The sequence below is a fragment of the Lissotriton helveticus genome, chromosome 1_1 (assembly GCF_964261635.1).
Source record: "Lissotriton helveticus chromosome 1_1, aLisHel1.1, whole genome shotgun sequence".
Taxonomy (NCBI): Eukaryota; Metazoa; Chordata; class Amphibia; order Caudata; family Salamandridae; genus Lissotriton; species Lissotriton helveticus.
Genome location: NC_136057.1, coordinates 2,027,241,779 through 2,027,260,934, shown reverse-complemented (window position 1 = coordinate 2,027,260,934; position 19,156 = coordinate 2,027,241,779).

Below are 19,156 nucleotides of genomic sequence, written 5' to 3'. Positions count from 1 at the left end.
GGAGATGTTCAATGGCTTTGTACACTGAGGGTGAATTGTCCGGTATATAGGTGCAGCAGCTAGACCCTATGATGCGGCATGCACCTCCACGATCTGCTAGAACCACATCTAGAACAAGGCGGTTCTGAAGGGCCACCAAGCGGACCGCTTGAAGCTCGGCCGTGTTATTTGTGAGGATGCCAACTGTAATGTTCATGGTTGTTTCAACTGCCTGGGTCAAATGTTGGATGGCACGGCTGTTTCCCATTGGACGCCAGAGTGGAACAAGTCCCTTCATTGCGTCCAGGAACTGTGCTCCGGCAGAGTCGGCTTGTTCAATGTCTCTCTCTCGTTTTTGTCGGTGGTGGTTTGCAGATGCCACATAGGTCGGAGGAAGGATGAAGGCAATGTAGCAGGTACCTCCCCAGCCTTTTGGGAGCCAGGTGTAGGCTTTCGTACCGCAGACAAAGTACATGTTTGGAGAAGTGACAAAAGAGGGTGGGTCAGTAGTGTCCAAGGTTCTGGTGATGTTGCAGGCACTGTGACCTACAAATTGTGTCCCGAGGCCTTCGATGCATACAAGGCCCGAGACATTGACAACAGATAGGGCCACAGTCAGGGTGGCTGCTGTTCGTTTCCGGAGGTAGGATAAGGTAGGTCTGGCCGGATTGTTGAACACCTGCATTTCGACACGTTATTTCGCTGGGATGTCTAAGTGAACAAAGGTGTTGGACGTCAGTGGGCAAAAGGGTGCAGCCGCTTTTTTTGTTTCGTTCAGCCAGACCCCTTGATAAAAGTGTGACATGGTTTCGCTGGAGATTGTCTTATCTCTGTAGCTCTCTTGCAGGAGAATCAACCAGGCGAGGCAGGAGCCATGAACAGAGAATGGTGAGGGGATAAAAGGGATGGAATGTCCAGTGGCATGCGGAAGCAACCCGCAGATCCAGCAGTTGGTGGCATTTGCGGCAAGGTTGTGCTGGTGCAAAAGTTATACGAAGGAGTTATTCCAAAACTCCTTACGTCTTTCTCGGAGTTGAGGTGAGAGAGAGATCAGGTGGTGTTCCTTCACGGTGACAGGTAGTACAGTGGCTAGAAGTGTCTCATGTGCTGGTGAGGTTTCTTCCAAGATCCAGAGGGTGGTCATGAGGAGGAGGCAGAAGAGAAGGGTAACAAAGAAGGCAATGGTCTTTGAACTGTGCATTTTGTCAGTCTTTGGGTTTCTGTAGTGGGTCTTTGGATATCCGGTCGCTTCCACCATCTTCAAGTCGGGTGCTTCCATCATCTTCGTATCGGGCGCTTCCATCATCTTCAAGGGGGCTCGGTAGTGGGCAGAACCACAAACTTTGTTTGGCTTCTCTCCTGGCGACCTTAGTAGCGTTAGGCCACCGCTCTGAGAATATAAACTTAGTCAGTGGTCTATTTAGCCGAAGCTCCCTCCTTTCGTCGCAGGTTGTACCCTTCTCTGGATGGCACAGTGGGGTCGGGATATGTTGCCAGTTCAAGCGCGTCTGTTTCCGGGTAGCAGCTCAGGGATGGTCGATCTTTGTTCAGGAGCTCTTCTTGCGTGGTCACGCCTTCGGTTGTTGTCAGATTCGACGAGATCTTCTTGCAGTGGTGTGCGTGCAGCCAATTGCGCTTTCCCTCCACTCGAAGAGCTGTTCGGGTGGTGATCAAAACTTGCCAGGGGCCCGTCCAGCGGGGTTCCAGACTCTTCTCCCGCTGGAAGTTCCGAATTAGGACGAAATCTCCAGGCTGGATGGTATGTCCGGGGCCCCTGGAAGCATCGGGGATGGCCTGCAGCACCTGATGATGAATAACAGACAGCGTTTTAGTTAGGTTATACAGATAGTCAGACATTAGGACGTCCGGGACGTCGTGAATAGATGTCGGTTTGGGTGCAGACCAGATACTCATGGGTCGGCCAAAAACGACCTCGTAAGGGGTCAAGTGGTGTTTGGTGGGGGTGGAACGCATTGACAGCAATGCCAGGGGAAGAGCGTCTGGCCATTTTAGTCCTGTGGTAGCCACTATTTTTGCCAGTTTGAGTTTCAATGTGGCGTTGTGTCGCTCGACCAGTCCAGCAGATTGGGGGTGAAAAACTGTGTGGAATTTCTGTCGTACCCCCAGCCCCTTCAGGATAAGCTGGATAACCTCGGCTACGAAATGGGGGCCATTGTCACTGCATAAAATACGACAAAGGCCGTAGCGAGGGAAGAACTCTTTCAGTAGTACTTTTGCAGTGGCAATGGCAGTGTTGTCACGCGTCGGGTAGGCTTCCACCCATTTGCTAAAAGCGCATACAACAACAAGTACATACTTCAGTCCTCGACATCTCTCTAACTGGATATAGTCCATCTGTAGGACTTCAAATGGATGGTTGGGGACCCCAAACCCTCCCCGAGGTACGACAGTTCCTTTCCCAGGGTTGTGTTGCCGGCAGACTAGACATTGCTGGACTAATCGTTTGGCTGAGTCTGCAATTCTATCGTTATGCCAAACTTGGGAGACAAGTTCGGTCATAGGGGCAGATCCTATGTGTGCAGGGGAATGAGCCATAGTCAGTATGGGGATCAGATACGAGTTGGGTAGCAACCATTTGTTCGTGTCTTTTGTCCGCCAGCAGCCTTCATCGTCTTTTAATCCCAGACGTGCCCATTCAGTCAATTCGTGTGGTGAGCTGGCCATTTGGATGTCCCTAATAGTTTCCCTAGCGTCCGTCCATTTTTCTGCTTGTGACATAGTCACGTACATGTGAGTTGTTGTCCTATTCTCAGCTGTGGTTCGGGCAGTGATGTCGGCCAGTGCATTTCCCTGTCCAATGATGTCTGTCACCTTTTTGTGTGCTTGGCATTTGATTACGGCAAGTCGTTTGGGGAGGAGAACCGCTTCAGTCAGAGCGGAGACTAGATCTCCGTGCAGGATGGGCGTGCCATGAGATGTCAGAAATCCCCTCTCCTTCCATAAGAGCCCAAAATGATGAACCACCCTGAAGGCATACTGGCTGTCCGTGTAAATGTTTGCTGTCGTCCCCTTTGCTAGGATACATGCTCGTGTGAGGGCAATCAGTTCTGCCGCCTGTGCGGATCGTTGCGTGATATGGGCGGTTTCAACTACAGTTCCGGCTGTGGTAACTGCATAGGCAGCTGAGGTGGTGCCGTCGGGGAGTTTAATGCAAGAGCCGTCTACCCATAGCTCTCCGTCAGGGTTTGGGAAGGCAGTGTCTCGGAGGTCAACTCTACTCCTAGTCTGTTCGTCCGTGAGGGTCACACAGTCATGTATAGGGGGGACATTTGGGTCATTTTCGGGCAGGGGCAACAAGGTGGCTGGGTTCAGCGTGGTGCATCTTTTCAGTGTGATATGGGGTGCAAGCAGAGTCAGTTCGTATCCAGTCAGTCGTGCGCTAGTCAGGTGTTGCGTCTTAGTCTGGTTCAGGAGGGTGTCAACAGCATGGGGCACTAATACCGTGAGGGAATTCGAGAGTACGATCCCCTCACTTTGTCGGATAGAGACAGCAGCGGCAGCTACGGCTCGAAGGCAGGCAGGCAAGGCTCTCGCTACGGGGTCAAGAGTGGCAGAGAAATAGGCACATGGTCGTTGCTTGGGCCGATGGTTTGAGTCAGGACAGACAAAGCGCATCCCTCCCTTTCGTGAGTGTAGAGAGAGAAGGGTTTGGTATAATCGGGGGTTCCTAGGACTGGTGCAGAACAAAGGGCGTCTCGAAGTTCTTTGAAGGAGGATTGGCATTCGGGGGTCCAAGGGAGCGGGAAGGGGACATCTTTAGCTAGTAGAGAAAGCAGTGGCTTTACAATGAGGCTGAAGTTTGGCAACCACTGCCGGCAGAAGGAGGTGAGGCCTACCAGGGAGCGGACTTGTTTCTGGGTCTTTGGGACAGGGGTTTCTAGAATGGCCTGAATTCGATCGGGTGTAAGCTTTCTCCCGTCTTTGGACAAGAGGTGGCCTAGGTAGGTGACCTGGGGTTGGCAGAATTGCAACTTCTTCTTGGAGACCTTGTGGCCATTTTCCGCAAGGAAGTGCAGGAGTTGGACAGTGGTAGTGACTGCAAGTGGAGTGGTGTCGGCCGCCAAAAGGATATCATTGACGTATTGTATCAACACCACTCCATCCGGCAGCTGAACGGCGTCCAGCTGTCTCTTGAGGGCCTGGCTATAGATGCTGGGACTTTCTGTGTAACCTTGGGGAGCTCTACAAAATCTATATGAGCGGGATTTTAACGTGAAGCCGAAAAGGTAGCGGCTGTCTGGGTGGATGGGGATGGAGAAGAATGCATTCTTGAGATCGATTACAGTGAAGGTGGTGGCTGTGGAAGGAATCAGGGTCAGAATGGTGGTGATATCCGAGACTACGGGGTACTGAGGTACAACCACTTTGTTGACCTCTCGAAGGTCGATGATGAAGCGGTACGCTTTCTCATCTCCCTCACCCTGCTTCTTTACAGTGGGTAGGATAGGGCTGTTGCAAATATTGCTGACTACTTCCTCTACCACTCCTGCCTCTACCAAGGACTGAATTATCTTTACCAATGCCTTCTCACCTTCGGGCGATATCCGATACTGTGGGAGTTTTGGGAGTATCGCATCTTGGCGAACAGTTATGTGCACAGGGTCAATCATCATAAGTCCTACGTCAGCGTCAGTTTTGGCCCACAGATACAGAGGTAGAGAGTCGAGTAAGGATGAGTCAGCGTCAGAGATGGAGAACATGTGTCGTAAGGGATAAGGTCTGAGCAGAGTCGGGTTATCGTACAGAATGACTCGAACTCTGTCCTGTGAACACCTAATAGTAGCTCGGAAATGCTTCAGTAAGTCAAGTCCCATAATGGCATCGGGGGTGTTGGAGGAAAGCAGAAACGTCGTGTCAGTGGGGTTACTGTCCAAGTCGAAGGAGATCGGCGCGGACAAGGGATTAGTGGAGGGCATTCCATCAAAACCTATTGATGTTATGTGTGAGCCAGACAAGGGTGCCCTTGGAATCAGTCGTTTAGATAACGCACTACGTGTCGCGCCAGTGTCTACCAGGAATGGAGACTTCGTACCTAGGACCTTAGCGGTCACATAAGGACCTTGCTGGTCAACATAGAGCTCGACTGGATCCCTCCCTTGCCTTTGGCAGTCCTATGCGAAGTCGCGGGCATCGTCACAGTCAGCCTGCTGGCATTGGTTCTGTCGGGGGCGGTCAAAAGTGTTCGGTCTGCCTGGTCTGTCATTGCTTGCATCGTTTGTGTGCCCTTGTCCCTGTCCTCTATTTTTCGGCCCATCCGCTACGACTTTTGTGTCTCTATTTGTGTACATTTCTAACAGGACCGGACACTGGGACTTCCAATGCCCAAATCCCTTGCAGAACGCACACTGGTTGTCGTCAATGTCTGTCCGTCCAGCATAGGGCGCGGGGGTACGGTCTTTAGGGGGTGGATTTCTAGGGGCAGTCGACTGGTAGTGTCCTTTGTACGGTTCCCTACCTATCGTCGCTCCTTGCAATTGAGCGATCATTACTCGTTCTTTCAAGTCCTTTTTCTTTCTCTCAGTCGCTTTGTCGTTCTCATTCTTTTGTCGTTCGTAGCATTGAGCCATCTGAAGGATAGCCGCGGGTTTGGAGGCAACCCAACTACTTTCACTAGTCTGCAGTTTCTGCGAGACTTCTGGAGTCAGGCCCTTTACGTAATTCTGGACGAATAAGTGATGTCCGGTAGCAGAGGTCATGTCCTGGCCGCTGTAATCGGAGAACAACGTTTCGAACCTGGAAAAGTATTCTGATACGCCTTCCTGGGGTTTCTGGCAGCAGTATCGACCAGTCCACCTTCTTTTCTGGGACTATGGTTTTGAGTTTTTGTACGATTTTGTCTGGCAGGTCTAGAATTGATTTCAAAGGTTTCTGTCCGGGCTCTCATTGCTTGTCTATGCCATCGAGTTGTAACCAGGTATGTCCGAACAGCTCAAGGTGGTCGACTTTCCGGATTAGCTTCCACACATCAGCTGGTAGACATAGCCCAAAAAACAAGTCGATGTCCGCTAGGGTCATAATCGTCGACCCCAAGGCGGTACCTAATTCTGTGTAGAAGGCAGTGGGGTTCTTTCGTAGATCAGGCAAGGATTTTCGAAAAGTCAGGATGTCTTGCCGATCCCAGGGTTGGTAGACCCAGTTGTACATTACCCTCCCCCTCGCATCTTGGTGGTTTATATCGTCGTGTGTTCCCTGTCCTCGTGAGGGGACCCAATAAGGAGCTGCTTCTCTTATCGGCATCATGGTGTTAGTTCCCTCGGTTTGAGGTACAGTCGCTACAGGGGTCGTGGTGCTAGCTTCTAATCTTTGTTCAGTGAGGTGGCGGGAGACTTCAAGCGTGCGCATGAAGAGGTCCGTCACATCACACTCACTTTCGTCTCCAATGTCGACTTTTCTATACAGAGTCGTTAGGCTTTCAGGACCTTTGGCTTGGTACCGATCTTCATAAGCATTAAGGGTGTGGTAACAGAAACGTGTAACAAAGTGCCGTTTGTGGTTATTGGCATACAAATTGCATATATCTGTTACGTAATCTTCGCTTTCTTTCCGTTCCACTAGCGTCTTTACGATTTTATCAATCCCTGCTCGTTCATTCTTACTCAATCGATTTAATCTAGCGGAGTCTTTCTTCTCAGTGTCGGGGTCATCTACTGTTGCTGCTTGCGCTGCGCTGAGTACAAGGGGCTCGGCCGGCGCGGAGGCCGTGAGGACCGAGGCTCTGGTACCGCTCTCATCTGTGCTTGGGGGTTGCGTGCGTTGCACTAGGGGTTGGGAAGGGGCGTATGGAGGGGGCATGAGGATGATCAGGGGGCCTAGCAATAGATCATCGTTCGCCGCTGCTTCGAAGGTAGCTCAGGGTAAAGCGTGGCGGGCGTTCTAACGGGACATTGGCTTGATGTTTCAGATTCTTGTTTTAGTTTAGCTTCCTCTCTTTCTTTTATTTCTTCTTTCAACTTGTTCGCGGCTAAATGAGCTGCTTTTCGTAATTCTTTTTCTAGTCTGACTTCATTCCTTTTCTTTCGCTGTTCTGTTTCTTTGCGCCACATGCCAAAACTATCAAGCATAGTGGGCGTTGTTTTATGGTTACGAAGAGCTGTTTCCAGCACGCTTATTTTAGTATCATCGAAGGATCCTATCAGTGGCCACTGACTTTCCTGATCCTTTTTAGTATATTTATGCCATAACTTACTATAAGCTACGGCGACTAGTCCATACTTAACATATCCTTATTAGGGGTGCCTTCCAGAGGAGCCGGATGATCCACCTCTAATAAGCGGTCCGGGCTGAACCAACTACTGAACAATGGGGAGAAGATAGGCATGACGGGTTACAATGGGGACAAAAGTCTGCACTACCTATCCTTCACTACTTTGCGAAGACTAGGCAGAATATTTATATTCTACAGTATTCGCAAATAGGGAATACCCAAAGAGAGAACTAATTCCAAACAGTCAATGTTCGGACAAACAATCAATCAATCAAATGAGGAAAAAAATAGGCGCAACGGGTTACAACGGGGGCAAAAGCCTGCGCTACCTACCCTTCACTATCTGCAAAGAGAGAGGGAAATTCCTGTTCGTCCCCGTTTGTAGGCAGAGAAGATCCTTTCAGAGAACCAATTTCGAACAGTTAATACTCGAACAAACAATCAATCAATGGAGAGGGAAGTAGGCGCGACGGGTTACAACGGGGGCAAAAGCCTGCGCTACTTACCCTTCACTATCTGCAAAGGGAGAATACTCCTATCCTTCCCCGTTTGTAGACAGAGAATCTCTCAGAACCAAACAATCAAATGCGTAATACTAGTATTTTCCAAGACAATCTAACAATCAATTCGCAATTCGTCGTGTTACACGACCTTACCCGGACCGCATGGACAGTTTCTCGTCTTCCGCTTCCAGCGCCTGATCGTCCTCTATTCTCCGTAATTGCTGTGGCACTCCTGATGGTTCCCAGTCAGGACCGTAGATCACTCGAGAGAGGTCTGTTCGGAACCGGTGAAGTTCGGATGATCGGCTGCCAGACGAGGGTCTATTGGGCAGGAGCTCTTTCCCGATCGTTGCAGTCGTTCACACTGTCGTTGGGACCTCTCCCACTGGATCCACGTGTCGCCGATGGGCCCCACGTTTGGGACGGCAAGTGTGGAAAAAGGGCAAGCAGGTCAGATCGATTACCCCTTTTCAAGGATTGCCCGGCGATAGCCGCCTCTCACCCAACTCAAGGTTACCAAATGAAGAGGCAGGCGCTGGAGACTGGAAGGCAAGAAACAGGAGTTTATTCCGACGGAGCAGAACACGTCAAATCAGACAACAGGGTATCTTCTCGAGATGCTCTAACCGCATCTCTGAGGCCTGGCCTCTTATACACAAGTTTATGGCTTTATTACATTCATGACATCCGTGGTATTGCTTTGAAGTACGAAAAAGGCATCTTTGGAATCCCCGGTTCAGGCCCGTTCTCACACATATCTACAGTAGGGGTCCCCACCCAAATCTCAGCATGATGGCTATCGCGCAGCTGGACATTCCGCTGGGAACAGGAATACGGGCGATCGGTCGGATCTAGGGGTGTGAAGGCATTGATTAATCCCCGCTCCTTTGATGTGAGGCGAGGTCCTACTGTAGGGGGCAATAAACTGCATCTGTTGGGCTAGGTGATGGCCTGGGATCAGGCCGGACAATCGGGCAGGGAGGAAGAGGTTATCAAAAGGGCCTGTTCTATGAATGAGATGAAAGAGTGAGGGGGTTCAGCACGGGATGTGGCTCGGAGGCAGGGTCGCGCTGGAGGTGCGTTTATGGCCCAGGCAGGAGAGACCGGGGGCTGTCGGTGCACGGGGTATGCTTGCGAGGCCGGGGGGTGAGGGGGAGAGACGCGCTGGCTATTGGCAGTGGGCAGAGAGACCATGGTTTTCAAACAAATGGCTGCTGCTGCAAGTGTGCGTGAGTCTGAAAGGGGACAAGATGGCGCCGATAATGTTGACATCGCAAACCAGATTTTAACAACAGTGGTACTATTTCTGGAGGACTGCTGCCCGTACATCAGGTGTGTCAGGTGTGTAAACAGTGACTGTCGAGATCACATTCATATGTCTTAGTAATTGATATCATTGTTGTATCGAGCATCCGATCAGAGTGAAATCTTCTACACTGAAGGTGTGGCAAAATACTGAATCCTCTTGAAATTGAATCATCTGCCCTGGTTTCAAGCTGAGAATATAATTAGCTCTTTCTAAAAAAGGGGTCTTTGCTACATGCAATATTTAGTGTCCTGAAGATGGTCTGAGGGATTTGTACCACAGAAGATCGAAACGTCGACTGTACCATCCACTTCCACAATAACTAATGTACTTCGAGTGATTGTTTTGTATATAAGGAGATACGTCACTGTCTTCACCAATTGGGAAAGGATGTTTTTATTCATGAATTATAGGTCAATTTGCAATATACCTTTGTTCATGATTTGCATAGAATTTATTTTCACCCTAATTTTACCCTTATTTATGTGCTTTATACATGAAAATACATCTAGGTATTTACTACAAGATATTCCTGTGTTTGCTTTGTTACTTTTGTTCTTTGTGCATTAACTGCGTAATGATTTATTGTAATTGTTGGTTGAAGATCTGTTCAGAATGAACCATTGAATTATTTCAACATAATCATTCAGAAAATGTTTTCTTTAAACAAAATCCCTTGTTGGCACCTTTGACTCGAGACAACAGTGGTAGAAAGGCACACAAACAGCTCTTATGGTGTGTTTTGGGATTTACAGTGTTGAGACACTGTATGTACTTCTACACTTGAGTAATACGGTGCAGAGCCACAACTGTCTGTCATGCTCCAATAGAGGCACCTTGCACCCCGGTGTAAGGGTGCCAGTGTTGCAGGGATGATTGTTGTGTGCTCAAAGGCACACCTTGCTGCACAAAAACAAACACAAGAGGTGTGCTGCAGAATACAGCATGCATAGAAAGAGGAAAAACAATGGAAAATAAAAGTATTTCTTTTTGTAGTGCCTCCTTACAACTCCCCTGGGGAGGCATAGAATTCTGATGCATTCCCAGGTGTACGAATCGTTGTGACTCTTGAAATGTGGCAAAATGAATGGGTGTTACGTGGGAACTCCCACAGCACCCATGGCACACTCCTTTCACGCAAACTGCTGCGGGAAAAGGGCCTGTATTTATGATGCAGCAAAAAGCCACGCAGAGTGGCTTTACTTGGCCTTGTTAAATATGGATCATCCCACTGTCCTACTGGTGTGTCAAAAAAAGTTACATTTTGGTACATGGAGCTTGTAAATACACTCCCTAGGCTTGATGGTCATTTTAAAATTTATGAAAGAGATATGGTGCAGCTGTGTTGTAGGATACGGTGCTAAAATGTTATAAGGTAACTAATAAATAAAGCTTTGTGTTTTGCTTTGGGTTTGCCATATTGAAGTAAGTCATGAAGTAATATAACTAGGTTCATCTGTAGATTTAAAACTGCAACATACGATTAAAACTGTTTTGTATTGTGTGTAAGTCAATAGAAAAGTAGTTTGTACATTGGCTAAGGTAAAAAATTAAATATGCTAGTTTTCTTTACAAAAGCAGATATACATACCTACACACAGTTTGGCTACAAAAGCTCAGACAAAAAGCATCAGAAGCAATGACAGAATCTCTGTAAAAACGAGTTACAAAGGTGCAAAATGCTGAAAAAGTTCTGAAGAAAAAGAAGCTACTACTAAGAGTACAAAGTTGTTTCTTAAAAATATATGTGGACATTTGCAAGGATTACAAAAAAAGAAAATATAATTATTACTATGAGACACAACAAGAGTGCACCAAGTGTACATTGGAAAAAAAGGAAAGATTGAAACCAAGATGGACACAACATAACCAGGAGACAGAAGCAGTTTAAGGAAATCTGAGCCAGGATATTTCGACGTAGAGTGGTTGTAAATTTAGTGAGAAATTAAAAAAAATGTGTTGGAGAAGGAGAGATGCGGTAAAACAGTGAGAACGAGTTGAGAGAATAGATGATAAGGACTTTGCTTTGAAGAGGAAGCTTTTCATTTTGATTCGAAATAGAATGAATACTCTTGACAAAATAGTGTTGTGCATGAGGAGACAAAACCTGAAAACAGATTAGTGAATAGAAGTAACTTCTTAACAGTTTTTAGTGGTGAATTGATACATGCATCTAGTAGAGATCCTTTCTTTATTGAATAAAGCTATCTCAAGGATAACAGATTAGTTCATGCTATTGATGAAAGAGGACAATGTTATGAAATGAAGAATTGTTGCCCTACAGCAAAAAAGGTGATGGTACCTAGAAAAGTTGAAGACGTAATTGCAGAAGACTTACAAGGAAGACGTAGTCAGGATCCTGTATACAAATGGAATTGTAGTAGTGTTTGTAGTATTAGACAGTAATCCATTAATATATTAAGAAAATTCCTGCATATCTTTTCAAGACGAAGTTTAAAACACAAAGTAATTTATAACATTGAACAATGCAAATTTTAGTTAGGAGGCTGTACTCCTGCTTTATGCTTAGGAGTAATGAGTAGAGCACTTTTGCATAGTAGGGTGGCAGACGTAGAAAAGGTTTGTGGTGATGTGCAGTTTTGTTTCTTTGGTCCTGAGCAGGATTCTAGGGAAAATGAAAAGTTGTTAAGAGGAGGAGTTGCGGAACAGGACACATATAGTACACTTCATAGTTTTAATGAAGAGAGTACAGAATGTATCACAGGATTGTTTAAGAAACAAGAGTATGTTTCTATATGTTGTCAATGTACCTACTAGAAAATGTAAACACAGACTGTTGACTTATATTTAAAAAGTGAAAAAGTAAATAATGATAACTTGCAAAAGTTAGCGGTGCATTTATTTGTAGAGGGACGATTTGACTTGTCTATATGGCAAGTTATATATAAGCAGTGTTACAATGAATTAGAAGATAATACAATGAAAAACACATAGATATTAGATACCCATTTGGTAAGTTAATAAAATGTCTGCTAATGTAGAAAAACTATGAAGGGCCAAAAATAAAAAATCATCAACATGTATTATTCTTTGCAGCTTTGCGAAGGGCCGTTATAGACTGCTGTTCAGCTCTTACTACAACTCCATGATCCAGGCAGTATGATGTCATTGGGGAAAACTGTGGAGCTAAATCTTGAAGTTGAGATTGGACTTTTGAATGGACTCTCTGCTTCGATGTTCTTGCGGCTGCCATTGATGTAAAGGGTCCTTCAGCCTTGCGTTGCCTTCTTTCTGCTCACTATGAACGCCTGTTAAAGAATGTTCTAGATAGATAACTCGGTGTGTTCTCATTTTTGTAGTTGAAAAGTGTATTAACCAATGATGTTCCTTTATTTCCTTTTGACTTTTCTGTTTTGTTTTTGAATTATTTTTTTAGTTGTTTTGTAAAGTTGTATAATTTTTTTTCATGGTAACAAAAATGTCAACTGGGACTGGAAGAGTTTATAAATGTTCACTGAGAAAAGTGCAAAAAATATAAAAGCGGAATAAAATTAGCATGCATGATTTTTTGCAGCATTATGAATAGCTATAACACACTGCTCACCCGCAGTTATGACAATAGTACAGTGCATGCAATATTTAGCCATTTTTTAAAACTCTGGAGCCATATCTGTTACAGTAGTCTGCACCTCTGAAGGGACTTTCTTGCCTGTAATTGTCCATGATTGTGCCATTGATGAAGACAGTCCTCCAGCTTCTCTCTACTCACAGTTAGAGATGTTTTCTATGTTAGGTTTCAAGATGGAACACCAAGGCCTTATTACACATGAATATTTTTATTCATCTCTCTAGAATTGTTCTTTTTACAGCATGTGAATTGCACTAGTTTTGGAGCAGTTCTTTGATTCCTGTTGAGTTTGTGTAAGAATGTGTAGTTTTAGGGTGTTTTCTAGTTCTGTTCTATTTGTGAGTTTAGATGTTGAAAGTTATTTTTTGAAATTGTTATTTTTGTCAAATGTTTTATAAAAATAAAGTTAAACAATGATGTTACTAAAGAGCTAGACTCAAACTTTGTGTAACATAGGTTTAAATACCTGTTTCACATTTCGTCATTTTATTTGTGACTACTGATGTCATTGCGGCCGTTGGTGTTGTTGTGATGAAGGAAAATTAATTTTTGATGTAGTTATTTTGACAAATGTATCCAAAGGTAAAATTAAATTAGTATCTTATGAATTAGATACAAAGAAACCTTAAGTAAAAAATGTCTATATATGTGTTTTACATTTTGTCCAAAACACCCTGTATTCCCAGTATGTTCTTGGCAATTGCACTCATAGAATCATACAGGCACTACCTATATAATCATACGATCACCATGGCACTACTCATGCAGTTACATAATTACCCAGACGTTACACTCTCGATCAATATTAACTTTTGTTCGGTGCAATGAACCATAAAATTGTTTAGCGGCAAGAAATTTTTTGAATACATAAAAACGTAATCCCTCATATATTAATCTATTTCCAAAATAGTACATCAATTTATGAAATGCAGCTCTATAACTACGGTCAGGCCCAGGTTGACAAAATCCTAAAAGCGAGAATTCTTGTTGGTGGGCACCAAAGGAGCTGTGATGTGTCCTGGGTTATCTGTATTATTTCCAAATGAGGGGAGCTTAGTTACACACTCACTTACAGACCCATACGGCCACTCACGCATCCAGTCACCAACATATACAGTGACTCACACACCCACTGTTTAAGTTTACAGGTTAAAGTTAGGAAATAAAATTAGAATGCCTTTGAAATTCACTGAAAAGAACAAAGGTTACAAGGACATTATAGTTAGGAGATATAATGTAAAGTAACCTTAGAAATTCACAGAAAAACCAGAGGTTACAGAGATGTTATAGATAGGCTGACATTTCACTTGTGTAAAACCAGAGAAATTTTGCAGTTTTAGTTATCTGAGCTAACTATAACTCACACCTCCAAAATGCACTGCTTATGACCTCACATATTACATCACTCATGACATGGTCAGTGACATCACTGATGATATATCAAATGAAATCGCACCAACCTGTAAAGCACTGTTGTGCCTGTGTATTTAATGTAGTTCCCAAATAATGCTGAGTGGGCAGATATGTAACAAACCACAGGGAAACTCTGTGCGTGAGCCATTGGAATATATGTGAAGCGAGAGAGACCCCTTCCCTCCTTGCTCATATTAACACCTTGAATGCTATGGGGATTTTTCTCCTGTGCTGGAACTCCATGAACCCCATTATTCATGACGAGCTGGGCTCGTCATCAGCGTAGCAGGAGGCTACTGCATGACGAGCCCAGCTCGTCATGAGCGTGGAAGGGGTTAAAGCCCAGTGACATGCATAAGCTGCATGAAATCTTAAGGCAAATTATAAAAGAAGAAATAAGAGAAGAAACGTATTCTCTCATGAAATGTGCCAGTGCCATCAACTGTATGGCACTGCGACTGCTGTCCTGTAATGTCAGAAATATATTCTCCATTCACCCTTCAACCCCGCTATGTTCTTTTACCCCACACACACTGAATAAATGAAATTACTTTTGTTTCTCCTATGAGAACCAGGGAGCATATCAAGTTGTCAATCTCAATATCAAAAGAATCAGATCAAATCTACTAATACAGTAAGTAGGTAAAACCAGAGGGCTCAAAACACAAGGTCAATATCAGCTGATATCCTACTCCCTGAGTCTTATCTCCCTGTTTCCTCCTTGTGCACTCTTCAAAACTGTGTCAATGCCAAAATAAGACAAAAAATCAGCATTTTGGTTATGTGCTCTTGCCCAGTGTCTTGCCACCGGGTAATTTAGATTACAATTTTTGATGGCACTATATCGTTCTAACACTCTTTTCTTTACTGGGAAGATGGTGCTGCCCATATATCTGTAACCAAAAGTACACATCAAGACATGTACAACAAAATCATCCCCATTTGTAATAAATTTGTTAACATAACTCATCATTGAATATAAAATGAAAAAAATCCATGCAGAATCTTAACATTTCTAATATCATCATGGAATGGTCAAATGTGCGTAATGGTTAGTCATGGAAGAAGTGTTGACACACCTGTATACCCAGACTGTGATCAATGCATGTGCATAAGGATACAACATCCAGGGTGACCAAGGTGTAATTCTGTTGCCGAGGTGTATTGAAGATTTTGCTGATAAAGTCTGTGCTATTTCTATAAATGAGGGTTGAACTAAAACGTAAGACAACAGGGAAAATTCCAAATAGATGGATATTTTTCTCAGAGACTGCCCTTTGCAGAGAATATTGGTCTACTAGGTGGTTCCTCTCTGTTTTTGTGCACTTTAGGTAACATATAAAAAAAGTGTGCCACATGATTTTTTACATACAGAAAAAGTTATTTCTGATTGATCAGGAGGCCCCTTTCTTTCCATCCCTTGAGAAGTGTGTAATATGCATCAATCGAGGAGCAGTAAGAATTAAACGTGCCCTTCTCGTAATCTCTGGTGTTGTGAAACTATCTATGTGACTTCTCATGATACTTATTTACATCCCACATTACCAGGTTATCCCCTTTTGTTAGGGGGTTTAATAATGATATTGTGGTTTTCGGGCAAGGTGTCCATGGCCTCTTTCAGTTTCTTTGTTAATTTAGACATACAGCTATTACTAGATCCTTTACAAATGGACATCAGAACCCTGATGACCACTTTGTGAAATGTGTCAATTTAGTAATGTGTTGTGTTGGAATTGCATATTTACCTTGGTTTAAAGTGATTGTGGCTGGTCTTGTCTAATTCAAGATCTAAGGATGCTAGAAAGCTGTTGCTTTTATATTTTGCCACCAGAGTACTTTAAACCTTGAATGTATATTTACATATATATAAGTACATGCACACACAAATGCACACATATGAAAGAAAGTGAAGGATCCACTCCTCCATCTCCTTCTTTACTTCATCATTATTCGTAAACACTGATGCATTTCAGACATAATGGATTTTTTCATAGCGATACAGCCATTTTTTTCTGACTTTTTATAGTTATAGATTTCGTGATACTTAATAGCCATATAAATAACCACTAGTCAAAAACAAATCTGAATACACATGGTACAATAATCACACTCCACGCTATACTTAAAGTGTAAAATGCTATTTATTAGGACAAGGTTGTAAAATACAATAATTAACCAAAACATCAATTAACCATTACAATCCCCAACATCAAACCTTTCCTTCACACCATCCATTCCCATTGCTCCAATTCTCTCTTCCTGTTTCACTCTGTGACTCCCTCCATCTCTCCACACACTTCTTCACTTATCTTCTGACATCCTCGCCTGTATCTCCTGCCATTGCACTCTTGCATCCCGCACCCCCATCATTCACCCTCCCCCCGAGGGGTGGGTTTGCCCATCAGTAACTCCCCACCCCTCCAAAGTACTGCCAATAAAACCTACAACCCGCCTTAACTGGCATGCTCCGACAAACCCATCACCTGAACCTCAAAATCTGCAGGGTGGGTGGGTGGTACAACATTTTTTTCAACCCTCCTCGACGGTGCTGGGTGCAGGAAGAGGAAGAGTCTTCCTTCCCTGCACCCTTATACCCCTCCCTAACCCTACCCCTTTGTCCAATCCCCTGACCCCAATAGCTTGTTCTTCCTGCACAAACACCCCGGGGGGGAAGACTGGTCTGCGACCCTACTTTCCCCGGGGGCCATCATCGCACAGTAAATTTGTACATACAGAATCCTGGTTTCATTTGACGATAGTAATAGATGTTTGGAGCAAGCATTGCCTTAACCTACCACCAAAGTCCTGAAATAGCCTCAGTTCCTATGGTTTTTGATCTGCCATCGAATGTATGCACTTTGTCTGCTTTCCTCCTCTTGCACACTTCTGATTTCCTACCCTAATATTTACCCCTAATATCTTGTAACAATCAACTGGTACATTCTTAGTTGCACATTGCTTTGATGTGCCTTAAGTACAGCATTTCTAGAAACGAAAAACACTCAATTTAAAATGTCTTCATCTCGAAGATTATCTCTCTTTTGTATGGAAAATGCTACTTCTGTGGCCAAATACAACATTCCTTTCATCCTGCTTTCCAACGTGAAAAAAATCTAAATTCGGACAAAGGTCAGCAACCCAGATTAATGTTTTCAAATTGCTTCTAGTTGTATCATTTATTACACCTGCGAAAAATACCAAGGAATGTCGAGACACTGCTTCCCACACATTCCAATTATCTTAGATGTTCCTCATTAATTATTATAGATCGGTTTTCAAACGCTGACTCACTCACCAAATACTTGAGCAAGTTAGCTAGCAGCCTCTGTCTGCACGTCATCCCATACGCACATAACCTACACATTGAGTCACTCCACCTGCGAACATAATGTATCTTATTCAGACTTTATCAGATTAGAATGCTAGTCGTGGCGAAGACAGGAGAAAAAAAGGATTCGCTAGTTGCAGCATATACACTCCTGTCATTATTTGGCCTGGAGCAGATGGCTGTGTAAAGATGTTTTGAGACAAACAACACCACACCGGTGCTTGGGTATATTTTTCATAAGGTTGTCAGCCAGCTTTATCAACGCCCTGCTAGTCTGCAACCTTTAATGCAGTTCTGCTAAACTTTTTGTTTCAACAATTTAATGAGCAGCAGGAACAAGAAAAAAATTAAGCATCCCCCGCTTTTTTGCCATGTTGCTTTCTTCTGGTAGGAAAACAATGAATCAAGTTAAAAAGAAGTTCATAAAAGCATCCACTTCCATTGATCTAAATCAGTCAGTGCGGTTTGACAGGTTTGTTTATTAAAACAGGTGTTATGAAGTCCCTAGTATATGCCTTGAAAATGATATTAATGCGTGACCCTCCGAGTTAGAATTTAAAGAAAACAAGGTACACAGAGAAGTAAAAGGGGAATGTTTTTTTTATAAGAATTCACAGGGACCAGTCTGAGAAACCTTCAGAGATCTACAGCAGGAGTCAAATAGAAGTTAATAAAGCCCGTTAAAAATATTTTATTTCTTATATACATTAGGCAAATTGGAAAATATTGTCTCTAATTCACAAATATTGGGCTCAATTTAAACATGTTTATCTTCTGGAAATTAATGAATAAGTCACGCGAAGGCTACAATAGATACATTTGCAGCTTAAATCGTTACAAATAAAAATTAGGTGTGATCGGGATCGCTGTCTAAAACTATTGTATAACTTTTACTCACAAGGCCTTTTGCGTGGATTAAGTGTTACTTACTCCAGAAATATCATAAAAAAGTTATGCTAAAGTTTGGGGGTGGCACAACAACAGTTAGGAAAAAGCTTTGTGAATATGGCCATATATTTGGAAAGAAATAAAAACTAACTTTTTTGCATTGCAATTTAATTTAATTTTCTTGGAACCAACACACTGCTTGATTCCCAAAGAACTTTCAGTCAGTGCAGGGAGGGTGTTCCCTACCATTCCTTAACTGAGAACAGCCTACTGAATGTATGATGGTGGCAGCTCTATTGAATGCACTGAACGTAGGACACCATGTTTGTTGCCATAATCAGCAATATTTTTCTTTTTGAGAAACAAACCCCCAAAGCCGGGAATAGTTTGGCTTTGATGTACAGGAAGTTTTCACTCCAATCATGGGGGCAATTGTCTATTTTCCATACTGGGCAAAGGTTGGCATGGCACGTATAATGAAGGGATGACTGACATAATATTGAATTCACAAATATAGAATTACCAAAATATAGGAGAAAAAATATACAATGCAAAAATATCGAATTCCTATCTACAAACAGATAAGTACAAAAATATCGAATCAAAAATATAGTTTATAAAAATATAATTAGTCAAAATATCGAATTTTATAAAATGTCTTAAAAATAATTTAAAATGAATGAAATATTAAAAATAATTAACTAAAATATACTTAAAAATACTTAAATAACCTTACAATTATTAAATAAATAATTAAAGTTATAAAAAACATACAATTTTATTTTTCAAAACATATAAATATATTAACATAATCTTAATAAAAAAAATACAATATTTTTACCTTAGGATAGCGGGAGGGTAAGATTTACTATTACCACTCCAGTGAGTACAACAGTAGGGAAAGCTTTGGATGGCGTAGGGGTAA